General features: G+C 37.8%; 1 protein-coding gene across 4 annotated transcripts in view; it reads left to right on the forward strand.

The window, feature by feature from the left end:
* Positions 1-12,946, forward strand: part of LOC135200999 (kelch-like protein 17) — a 148,790-nt gene that overhangs the window by 83,648 nt on the left and 52,196 nt on the right. The gene's annotated exons all lie outside the window — the stretch shown is intronic.

Below are 12,946 nucleotides of genomic sequence, written 5' to 3' on the forward strand. Positions count from 1 at the left end.
GTCGATGAAAAAATTTGCTATAAGACCCACTTTATTTTCTAGTTTTAGCCGTTTTTGGAATTATGAAAGAGTCAATCACAGGATTATTATCGGCACCGACTCCTTGACTCTCTGAGAGGACAGGTCGTCAGGAAACTAGGGAAACGGATGCCTAACCGCTTGTGTCTCATAGTAGAATATTAGTTCACTGGTATTGTTTTCAATCTAATATATGATTCCTGATGCAGAAGGGCAGCTTTTAATGATTGTTAACTTATTTCTGAAAAATGACCTTCATAAGTCATATTAATCAGCCTTAAAGGATTTTAAGGAGTATCTTAGGGTCCAATAAAATGGTGCCATCGAGTTTGACTCAACAACAGGTCATACTCGATGACACTATCCTACCCTCTATTTTGAGGGCAAGAGAGAAAATGTCCATTTTCTATTTACTAGCGATATCTACCCTGTAGCGGGGTAGTGCCGTCAGTGCACCTCATGTGATACACTGTAGGCATTACTGAAGGTTCTTTGATCGTCCCTTCGGCCCCTAGCTGCAACTACTTTCATTCCTTTCACTCTACCTCCGTTCATATTCTCTTTCTTCCATCTTACTGTCCACCCTCTCCTAACAATTGATTCATAGTGCAGCTGTGAGGTTTTCCTCTTGTTATGCCTTTCAGTTCTTTTTATTGTCCATTTCAGTATCAGCGCTGAATGACCTCATAGGTCCCAGCGCTTGGCCTTTGGCCTAAATTCTATATTTTGTTCTAGCTGTATCTAAAAGAAAATCGACTCTTTACGTCTGAAGCAGACTGATATCTGAGTACTTAATTGCAGCTGAACATATGGCAATGTACAAGTGTTGTCGGGTCATGGTACAGATGAAACACACGAGACTGACCACACACTTGGTTTCCACATGTGGCATATTGCCCGTGTCTGCTCAGCCTGCAGGGTTGCCATTTTGAGGAATTCCGTCTACTAGTGTGGGTTTCTGGTGACATCTGGCAACCCTCCGTGGCTTTTCCGACCACAGGCCACGGCACTGAGGAATAAAATTCTTCACTTTGCCTTTTTATGTTTTATTATGAAAATAAAGTTATAAAACATATCCTGCTTATGTATAGAAAGGAATTTTATTGAAAACCTTTATTTTTCTTCGTCAAAAATACTTTATACTAAGCTAGTGACATGTAGTTTATTTCGCATTCTAACCATTAAATCATAACTAACGTAAAAAAAGAAGAACTGCGTATGGCGACACCGCCAAAAGCCACTGCTGTGAAGAAAAAACGGCAACGTTGGGACTATGCTGTCCGTCCACAGCCGTCAGAACGACTTGACCTCACCCTATAGTGAAAAGTTGAGTATATCTTATTATATAACCAGACCACTCTGAGCTGATCAACAGCTCTCCTAGGGTTGGCCCGAAGGATTAGATATTTTTTTACGTCGTTAGGAACCAATTGGTTACCTAGCAACGGGACCTACAGCTTATTGTGGGATCCGAACCACATTATATCGAGAAATTGCTCTGTGAATCACAAAAAACAAATTCTTCTGATTCCATGTCGGCAGAGCTGGGAATCGAACTCGGGACTACCGAATCGGTAGGCGACCACGTAAACCACTCGTCCAACGAGTAGTAATGAGGTGGAATATTTGTGTAGGGTTTCTGAATCTCTTTTGGCAAAACCGGTGAGTCCGTTCGATTTGGGTTCCTCACCAAAGGCTCCAAAATCGCTGAAACTTAGGCAGAATTCCTTTGATAATTATTGTTCAAGCATTTGCCTTCGTTGTCTATGAGTGTATCAAATCGTTAGAGCGCCTCAGTGGCGTGGTCGGTATGGTGTTGGCGTGCCACCTCGGTGGCCGCGAGTTCGATTCTCGGGCATTCCATTGAGGAGTGAGAGATGTTTATTTCTGGTGATAGAAGTTCACTCTCGACGTGGTTCGGAAGTCACCTCAAGCCGTTGGTTCCGTTGCTGAATGACCACTGGTTCCATGCAACGTAAAAGCACCATGCAAACAAACACAAACAAACAAATCGTTAGGGTGCTATTTGTCAGATGAAGGGGAGAACTGGTGTAATTATCGGAGAGGGAAGACACAAAATATGCAACTCTTGCCTCAACCACTGCAAGTGTGGGTCCTTCTTCAGTGGTGAAAAGGCGGACAAAAAGAGTGAGAGTACCATGGACATTGTGTGGCAAACTGCTTTGTAGTGACAAGCGTATCCAAAAGAGAGCAAAAAATTTGAGAAGTTAAGAGGGCATTGTGGCTATTACAATCTCATGTGTATCTGGTGAAAATGACCAGTAGATTCTACATATATATTATATATATATATATATATATATATATATATATATTATATTATATATATATATTTCAGCCTAAAAAGCAATAAAACGATTTTCCGCTTGATTACGATGGTGAGGATGGTCTATTCCAGCTCCAACTAATATATATTATATATATATATATATATATATATATATATATATATATATATATATATATATATATATATATATTTACCACGATGATTCCTTTAGGGCCGAATTTACAAAAATCGTACAAAAATACTTTGGCGCTTAAAGGTAAAAACTCATCCCGGTCAATCCACTAACAATTGGATCCATGTTTAAATTTAAAGATCGTTTATGCCCCCTCATGTCCTCTGGTATAGTGTACAAATATTCTTGTCCAGATGTAGTCTGGGAACTTACGTGGGTTCTTCTCAGAGGATGATGAGGGTTCGCATAGACTGCCACAAGGGAGTTAGTTTCCGTACTGGATGTTCATTATCAAATCCCGAACAGTTCAGTATACGTGAACATAGCAAAAAATGTAAAGTTGATATTAATATTAGGAGGTTTTTGTATTATTGGTCAAACCTCCAGCCCAAATGAAACTGTTGTCGTGGAAGAGCCTTTTTTAAATTAAACGACTTGTTCCGCAGTTGAACCACCAGACCACCTCCACCCCCTTGTTTCTTTCTTAAGCCTATGTTTCTGTGTACATTCTTTTTAGTTTTTATTTATCTCTTACCATGGTAGGTCGACCCCCAGTGCTCCTCAAATATTTTTTAACTTTGTATTTTACTAATTTATTTATTTAGTTTTTGTTTTAACTTTCTATCTGAACTTTTAACAACTTCTCGTGTTGTTTTATCAATTGTTAGTGTATTTTTATCTATGTGTGAAGTTTCGGTTTTCATTTTAACTAGTTTGTAAATAATTTTTAGACTAATTTTCAAATCAATTTAATTTATATTAGTCATTATTTATCATACAGACCCTGAAGATGCATTCTGCCGAATGCGAAATGCGTCGGAATAAAGTGTAAAATACTTCGCCATGTTTGTTCCTGCTCCTGCTCCCTGTGCATATAAATATATATATATATATATATAGATATTATATATATATATATATATATATATATGTATATATCTGGAAACGAGAGGGGGAGTAGACTTTTATCCTTCTCGTGGTCAGGTCGGCAAGGTGACCTCTTCGTGATTATGGGGTGTCGTGAGTTCATTTCCGCTACCGGACATCATTATTTCTTAAAAAAAATTCTTTGAAGATGGAGCTCAAGGCTTTGTAGCGACAACGTATCCACAAAAGAGCATAGAATTTGAGACGTTAAGAGGGCGTTGTGGCTACTACAATTTCATATGTATCTGGTAAAAATGACCAGGAGATTCTATATATATATATATATATATATATATCTATATATATATATATAATATATATATATATATATATATTATATATATACAACATATATATATATGTATATGTATATATTATACATATATATATGTAATATATATATATATATCTATATATATATATATATATATATACACGCACACCCCTTTTTGTACCACAATGGATAAACGACGAAAGCAAATTAAGTGTTTTCATTTTAATCCTTTTCACTCTAATATCACGCAACAAGCATTGAAACAATGAGTTGACAATTATTAATACAAAATTCAGGTATGTGACAAATAAGGCACACTGGTCCATTAGGCAACAAATAGTTTCTGTTTTAATTTGTAATAAATTCTTTCTGAGGGTTTTCTGAATCACTTCAACATTTATGTGTAAATGTTCATACTTTAGTTTTTGTGGAAGGTAACGAAGCAGTTTCAAATCTCAATTAAACATACATGTGCATTACATAGAGCAGCATTATAGTGTTCGGCATTTGACAGTAGCAGAAAACAATATTCATTTGTTTTAAGAAAGGAGAAAAGATGTTGAGGAAAGATTTGTATACATATATATATATATATATATATATATATATATATATATCGTATATATATATATAGTATATATATATGTATATATAGATAAGTATGTATATGATTTATGTGTGTTTTATGTGTATGTATGTGTAAGGACTTGAAAAAGGCAAGTATTATGAAGTAAAGGACACTTCACACACACACAACACACACACTACACATATAAATATATATTAATATATATATATATATATATTATAAGTATCTATATATATGTGTGTGTGTGTGTGTGTGTGTGTGTGTGAGTGTCCTTTACTTCATAATACTTGTCTTTTTTCAATTCCTTACACATACATACACGTACACACACGCAAACAAACACAAACACACATATGTATTTTATACATAAAACTTTCCCCAACACTCTCCTTTCTCTTTTGCTAAAAGAAACAGATATTTTTTTACTGCTATTGTCAAAAGCCAGACACTATAATACTGCTCTATTTATTTCATGTGAAAGGAGACAAACAATGAAGATAAAAATAAAACTGCCAGAATTTTTTGCCCAAACACTGATACAGGATTCTCTCTCTCTCTCTCTCTCTCTCTCTCTCTCTCTCTCTCTCTCTCTCTCTCTCTCTCTCATGGGATTTGGACGATGTATAGAGCCACACCATGGCACCAGGGAGGGCAAAGAGCTTTGAAGGGGCTTCGGAGGTGAAACAGATGGAGGGAGAAAAAGGGAGAAAGACGAGTGAAAGTAAGGGACTAGGAAGGGAAAGGGAACATAAGAGAGGTAATGATGTGGAGAGAACAACCGTGGAATGCTTTCCTGCTGAAGCCAGGTCATGGAACTGCAAGCGGTTTCATGGAACTAGGTCACATTCTTAGGCAACTCCTCCTCCCTATGCCACCCCCCCTCCCCCCCTCCCCTTCTCCGTCTAGTCTCGTTTGCGCCACACCCGCACTTCCCTCTACGACCGTCTGTCTGTCTGTCTGTCTGTCTGGTCCTGTTTGGGTCAGCTCCAACTACCTCTGGGAGAATGGGCTGGGAATTGCTGGTTTACTCGGAGCTGGAAGCTGTCTGGTGTTTGTTCTTACTCTTCTTTTTTTTTTTTAAGTCTTTTCTGTGCAGCTTTTTTTTTTTCCTGTATAAGAAAACTATTGAGATGGCTTTATCTATCCGTCATCACCTTTTCTGTCCTCACTTTTCCTTTCAGCCCTCTGACCTAAAAACTACTGAGGCTAGAGGGCTGCAAATTGGCATGTCGATCACCCACCCTCCAATTATTAAACATACCACATTGCAGCCATCTAGCCTCAGTACTTTTGATTTTCATTTACGGTTAAAGTTATCTACGATCGTGCCTCTGGCAACCGTGTAGGTACCAACAAGTAAGGCGTATAGAAGACTCAATTTGTTCGTTGTTTTTCGTTACAACGCAAAAATTCCATGTAAATGATGAGAGCGCCGGTCGTGCGTAATGCAAAGGTAATAGATTGCTCAGCAGCGCATCATAATACTGAAAGCAGAGAAGCAAATCAGGTCATGAGTCGACGTTAGATGGAATTAGCTCGCACTTTATGGCCCACTGTTTAGAGTTTGCATGTCCTGGAATCCCCTTCGATTAGAATGGCAACAAGTACTGATGACGCTCGTCATAAAATAAAAACGCAATGTTAAGTCATACAGCGAAATAGGCTACAAAATCCGCCACGAACACAATTTAACTCGGAAGACAATATAACCTTCTCACATGAACTGCCTTCACGAGAAGTTATGTAAAGGGAAAGGGTTTCTCATTTTGGGGGCAAAGTCTCTCTCTCTCTCTCTCTCTCTCTCTCTCTCTCTCTCTCTCTCTCAACGAGAGAAATGAATTATTGATTGATTTAATTTTGCAAATTACTCTTTTTTTTACCTATGTATAATATAATATATATATATATATATATATATATATATATATATATATATATATATATATATATGTGTGTGTGTGTGTGTGTGTGTGTGTGTGTGTGTGTGTGTGTTGTTTTGCAAGTTGTTCTACGAACACTGCCAGATGCGCGACATGTGACGTGATAGTAGGAAATTAATTTTTGTTACCTATATAATTAAAGTTTTATTTATTACGTAACATTATTGTTTAGCAAATGAAAATAACACTTTCCAGCCAAATGCGCGACATATGATGCGATATTATCCAATATGACAACGCAAATGAAACAAAGACGAATTATTCTCGTCACAGCGGCTTCAGTTATAAAACTTCCAAACTGCTCTTCCTCTTCCCCCTTTTTAGCGTCGACTAAATAAATACGAAGGAGAGGAGAGAGGAAAAGGGAATTTCATCCTCTTCCCTCCTCCCTTCATAATCATTTAATTTTGGCATCAAGGCGGGGAAGAGAAGCATATTATGGAAGTTTCATAATATTGGCCGCTATGAGGAGAAGTTGGCTGACCTTCCCGACCTTTTCCTAGACAGTGACCCCCAAGGGATTTTAACCCGGTATATAGTTCCTCGTTGGACGAAAGGGTCACGTGCTCGCCTACCAATTTGATAGTCCCGAGTTCGATTCCCCGCCCTGCCAACGTGGAATCAGAGGAATTTGTTTCTGGTGATTTGTTTCTCGGTATAATGTGATTCAAAGCCCCCAATAAGCTGTAGGTCCCGTTACTAGGTAGCCAATTGGTTCCTAGCCACATGAAAATATCTGATTCTTCGGGCCAGCCCTAGGAGAGCTGTTCATCAGCTCAGTGGTCTGGTTAAACTAAGATATACTTAACTTGACCCGGTATGTATCCACCTTTGGGGATCAGCGTAAACACAAACAAAAGTCTGTAAATATTAGACCTAGGTAACGACCGCCGAAAACCCTTGGGGATCCACCATCTACGAAAGATTCGGCTTTCCATAGTTTTTATTATTGACGCTGTATTTGTTGTCTTTGTTCCAGTTGCGTTGTCATATTTGCTAATATCACGTCATATGTCCCACATTTAGCTGATAGGTGTTCATATCACCCTTCCTCTGCTGTCTTATTCAATGCTTGTCTGTTATTCTGAATTCATCATTTTTTTTTATTACATCACCATTGCCCTCAGGTTTCTGCCGTAGGGTCCCGTGAGGAATGGTTTAGATTGCTCTGTTGCTCATCTTTTATATTCGTGTCATAATAGTTTGAAAAAAGTACGTTTTTTATAACTATTATGACACGGATTTAAAACATGAGCAACAGAGCAATTTAAGCTATACCACACGGGACCCTGCGGCAGAAAACTGAGGATAATGGTGATGAAATGAAAAAAAACCCGATGAATTCAGGATAACAGACAAACATTGAATAAGACAGTAGAGGAAGTTGAAATTAACACATTTCATATATACACTACATACACACACACACACACACACATGCACACACCACACACACACACACACACACATATATATATATATTATATATATATATATATATATATTATATATATATATATATATATACATATACATATATCAATCCTTCGAGCTTTATATTATGAAATCCATTTGCTTATTGAACTTTCTCCTTGGTTAATTTACTTGACTAAAATGAATTACTTTACCGTTTACATATATTACACTAATTTATTCCATGACACACACATATGTATGTCAAGGTATAGATTAGTGTAATATATGTAAAAGGTAAAGTATTTCATTTTAATCAAGTGAATTAAGCATGTAATTCACAGGAAAAAGCTGAATAAAGATTTAAAAGGTGAATAATTTTAATAAGGTGGACTTAAAATATCATAAGTATGTAATACAATTTACATCTCATGAAGGAATACGTGGAAAAGTGAAAAATATAATAGAGGTAAGGTAATTATTTTGAATCAAGTAGATTAAGTATATGCCATATAGAAAAAATGAAAAGCCAAATAAAAAAATGAAAGAGGTAAGATGAATCATTTTTAAAACGTAAAGATACGATTCCATGAATGGTTCCCAGTTAAAGTTTGTTCTTGAGGGAAGGAGTTGCGAGGAGACAGTTCAGTAAGCAAATGGACTCAACCGGCCATGGTGGCCTGTGCTGTTGCGATGCCAGACGCATGGCTAACTTTAACCTTAAATAAGATAAAAACTACTGAGCCTAGAGGACTGCAACTTGGTATGTTTAATGACTTGCGGATGGATGATCAACATACCAATTCGCAGCCCTCTAGCCCCCGTAGTTTTCAAGATCTGAGTGCGGACAGAAAAAGTGAGGCCGAATAGACAAAGCCACCTCAATAGTTTTATTTTACAGAAAACTAAAAACGGACAAATTTGAGTTGCCTAATATGCTGATGCACGGAGAATCCAGCGCATCTTGCAGATGGTTCAAGAAGTCAATGATTAATTGCGTTTTCAGTGACCGCAAAGGTAATATTATCCCCTGTGGTTAATTGACAATTCACTTACAGAGCTCAAATGGCAATTATTCAATGAACAGTTTGAGTAGCAGCATTCGGCTCTATAATAGATTCTTCCATTCGGTTATTTGTTTGATCTTTGAATCTGCGAAACGGTGTTCTTTAGGCCTGTGCAACAACGGGCTAACTTTCCGAGTAAGTGAAGTAAGGTAAAGGAGCTCCATAGAGTTGTTAAGTATATCTAAATGTTCTCTGGAAACAGTTAATGTTATTGTTATTCAGCAGATAAACCCTGTTCATATGGAACAAGCCTGCAGGGTAGCAGGGATTTTTTTTTTTTACAGCAACTCTAGGTTGGAACTTGAAACACGACCTGAATTAGCTCTCATTTCCATGCCCGTAGGAAGGCCTGGGTGGTTAACTGATTCACTTGTTGAAGAATAGGTCGTAAAATCAACTTGTCCTTACATTATGATAAACAGTACCTATGACATATTCTTATTTTTGGTCTGACAGGCGAGGGAAAAATTCGAGCATGTCTCTCTTGTACAGGTTTGCAGAAAAAAAGAAGCGGTGGGGGAGGGGCCGGGGGGGGGGGGGGGGGTGGGCGGCCGAAATCTTGGGAGAAAAAGCAATAACCGTCCTACAAGTTGCCTCGATATTTTGAACATGTGTGAATTCCATTTTAATATTATGGGAATTGTTTATAGAAGTTATTGTGCAGTGCCGTTCCAAACAATATGTATTATCATATACCTTCTGTCGTTCTTACTAGTTTTTATAACTACTTACCTTTAATGTTTGCTCTAATGTTATCTGGATGTATTATGAGGGAAGCTTTCACCAAGGTGAATAAAATATATTACAGAAGTTCTTCGATGGACGAGTCGGTTGCATACTCGCCTACTGATCTGGTAGCCTGAGTTCGCTCCCAGCTGCCGCCAGCGCGGAATCAGAGGAATGTATTTCTAGTGATTAGAAATTCGTTTCTCGATATAATGTGGTTTGGATCCCACAATAAAATGTAGGTCCCGTTGCTAAGTGACCAATTGGTACCTAACAACGTAAATACAAATGTAATCCTTCGGGCCAGCCCTGGGAGAGCTTTTAATCAGCTCAGTGGTCTGGTTAAACTAAGATATACTTAACTTAGACTTCCACACATCAAAAGAATAAAAAATGTTACGAAACATCTCAAACGTGAAAGCAGGTTTTATTTCTCAAAGCTACCTCAGTTTGCATCGAACTGATCTTGTTATTGTAAACCTGTGGCTGCTGATTCAGTCAACGGAAAGTTGGTTAAAATGAGTGCATGATGAAAATTAATCGGTCATGACTAAATCTTTTTACTGGCTACGTTGCTTTAAGTACAGACAGGTCCTTTAAAATTGTTTGGGCAGTGTTTTTCTGCAAATTCATTATGGAGAAATATATCAAGTCCGTCTCCTTTCCAACTATGCACAAAACTGCTACATTGACAATGACTATTCAAGTTTATAGAGAAGTGTATTTTGGTGAATGTTTTTCCTTTGCTTCTGCTAGTTTTGAATATTGTCCACCGGTTTAGTCTTTAGCAGCTTATTCACATCTTATACTATTATACTACTGAATAAATATCTGAATTCTTTTGAGTTCCTCATTAGATCTACATTCTGGCATCGTCGTAAGATTAGCTCATTGTGCTTGCTGTATAAAATTTGTCATAATTCTGATCATCCTTTGCAGCCAGACCATATCATGCACCACATAGTACTGGATAAATGCAGTTAATACTGAGTCTTGCCTATTCTTTTGTAAGGTTTCATACCACATAATTTCCCAGAAGCTATATTCCACTGTGACCAACTTATGGGGTCATATTCGAAGCTATGTAACCGAATTGTTGGAACTTCAGATGAGCCTTTTTCTTTTCAAAGTTTAATTGTTGTGCCTTGCTTTTCTTGTAAGCCTTTTAGTTTTCTGCAAAAGAAAACTATTGACATGGCTTTGTCTGTCCGTCTGCACTTTTTCTGTCCGCCTTCAGATCTTAAAAACTACTGAGGCCCAAGGGCTGCAAATTGGTATGGTGGTCATCCATCCTTCAATCATCAAGCATAGCAAATTGCAGCCCTCTAGCCCTCAGGAGTTTTATTTATATTTAAGATTAAAGTTAGCCATAATCATGCGTCTGGTAACGATAAGACAGGCCACCACCGAGACGAGGTTAAAGTTTCATGGGACTCGGCTTATACAGAATTATACCGAGACTACTGAAAGATTGATCTATTTATGGTGGCCGTGATTATACGATGTACAGAAAACTCGATTGCGCCGAATTATTTTCGGCGCATTTTGTACTCGTTTGGATAGTGCGCCTTGTCAGATTTTTTTTCATATTTGCGTCATATCTTCGCTAGAAAAATAACTCTGTTCTCCCACAATAAATTTTCCTTTGATTATTTCCACACTGATCGCAGCATTGGAAGAAAACTCGAAATTTTGCGAGCAACCTGACGCACAAGTTATATTCCGATCTACACTTTGATTAGACGAGCTGACAGCACAATCATAGCTGGCGTTGTCAATCCAAGAACGCCTTTGAATCAACAATTTAATTTTGATATCGTGTTTTCGTTTTAGATCTTGAAGCCCCCTTTTTCTCATTTACCAAAGCAGTAATATCGCAACACATCTTTTTATTGCACTGAGGATTCAGTACGCCTTGTTGTTGATGAACTTCTTCAAACGAATTTCTATTTTCTATTTTGTTGAAAAATAACTTGTTTTTCCGACTTCCACGAAGAAACCGCAGTTTTTCATAAGCTGTGTTGGCTTGGGTGAGAGAGTTTGTTTATTTTCTAACAAGATATTCCAAGAGGGGAAAGAGGCCACAGAGATATCGGAAGAGGCATGTGACATCAATTTATTTTTAAAATCAACGGAATATAAAAAAAATGCAAAGCGGTAAGGGGAAAATGAAACACACGTCATGAATCTAGGTCAGGATTGCCTTATTTAGCCAAGATACCTCCAGAAGGACTGATGCCTGATAATAGACATTTACACCACATTACTCAAGAGTTACCGAGCAAAAGAACCTACAGACGGGTAAGAAACTAAGGAAGTATTAGCTGCCAGAAGGGACACATAATTTTATTCATGAGCAAAGACCAATGACCCATTAACATTTTAATTTTGTTTCTCGGATACACTTGGACCTTGCACCTGTGGTATATCCTGTTACCATGTGGACCATACTAATTACGTTCTCATTAAACGTTATGCATTTTGTATTTCTTGTGAAATACATAACTTGTAGGCAAAATTTGTTTGGTAGATCTTTATTTATTGTATTTCTCACCAACATACTATCACAACCCTTCTTTTCAATACCTTTGCAGTTGTCAGCACGAATTTCAACAGGTTGAACATTCATATATTTGCACGTTTTGAAGGCTATCCTGCTCTCTCTCTCTCTCTCTCTCTCTCTCTCTCTCTCTCTCTCTCTCTCTCTCAGTTTTTCGGTCTGACCTATACACAGACATTTAGATGGCTTTCACAGTATTTGCTCTCAAATGGCACATTAACCCTGAAGTTTATAAGTAAATGGGGAATATCTTGATTGCTATTTCCACATGGTGATATTTGCACGTTTTTGTGTGAAATGTTTCACTGCTACCATTATCACACGCCCACACACAGATACATACACACACACACACACACACGTATGTTTGTGTGTGTATGTATAAACTTTATCTTGTCCTTTGGAGCGCGCTGGTGTGTTATATATGTGTGTGTGTGTGTTTGGGCGTTCCCAAGAGACAAGAATTGGAAAAAGTAATTTTATTCGAAAGAAATATTCCCGAAAAGTGTTGTCGAATTCTAGACTAATACACATATGCTGTTTTCAAAATAAGAATTAAATATCAAAATACGACTCCTATTTTTTTTTAACTTATACAAATGTTTGTTCCATGTACCGTTTACGTAAAAGTAGAAAGACTTGCATAATCCGCAAGAGACGGTTGCTTGCAAACAAGTTACATGCACCTCAAATCGGTTCAGTTACCAGATAGCGACAATAATATTTCTCTCGGGAATTGAGGTCGATGGTTGTCCGCAGGAATTCCTTCGTCCCAGGGCTGGTATGCGATTCCTCCAATATCCTACCAGGCTCCAAAATACCATATTCCCCTCCCCCCGCCGCCCCCACCCCAACTTTCTCTCTCTCTCTCTCTCTCTCTCTCTCTCTCTCGCGGTGACTCAGCGACAGTGAAGGAAAGTAGGTCATTTGGTCGAGGAACAGACTATGA

Source organism: Macrobrachium nipponense, chromosome 27 (assembly GCF_015104395.2).
Source record: "Macrobrachium nipponense isolate FS-2020 chromosome 27, ASM1510439v2, whole genome shotgun sequence".
Lineage (NCBI taxonomy): Eukaryota > Metazoa > Arthropoda > Malacostraca > Decapoda > Palaemonidae > Macrobrachium > Macrobrachium nipponense.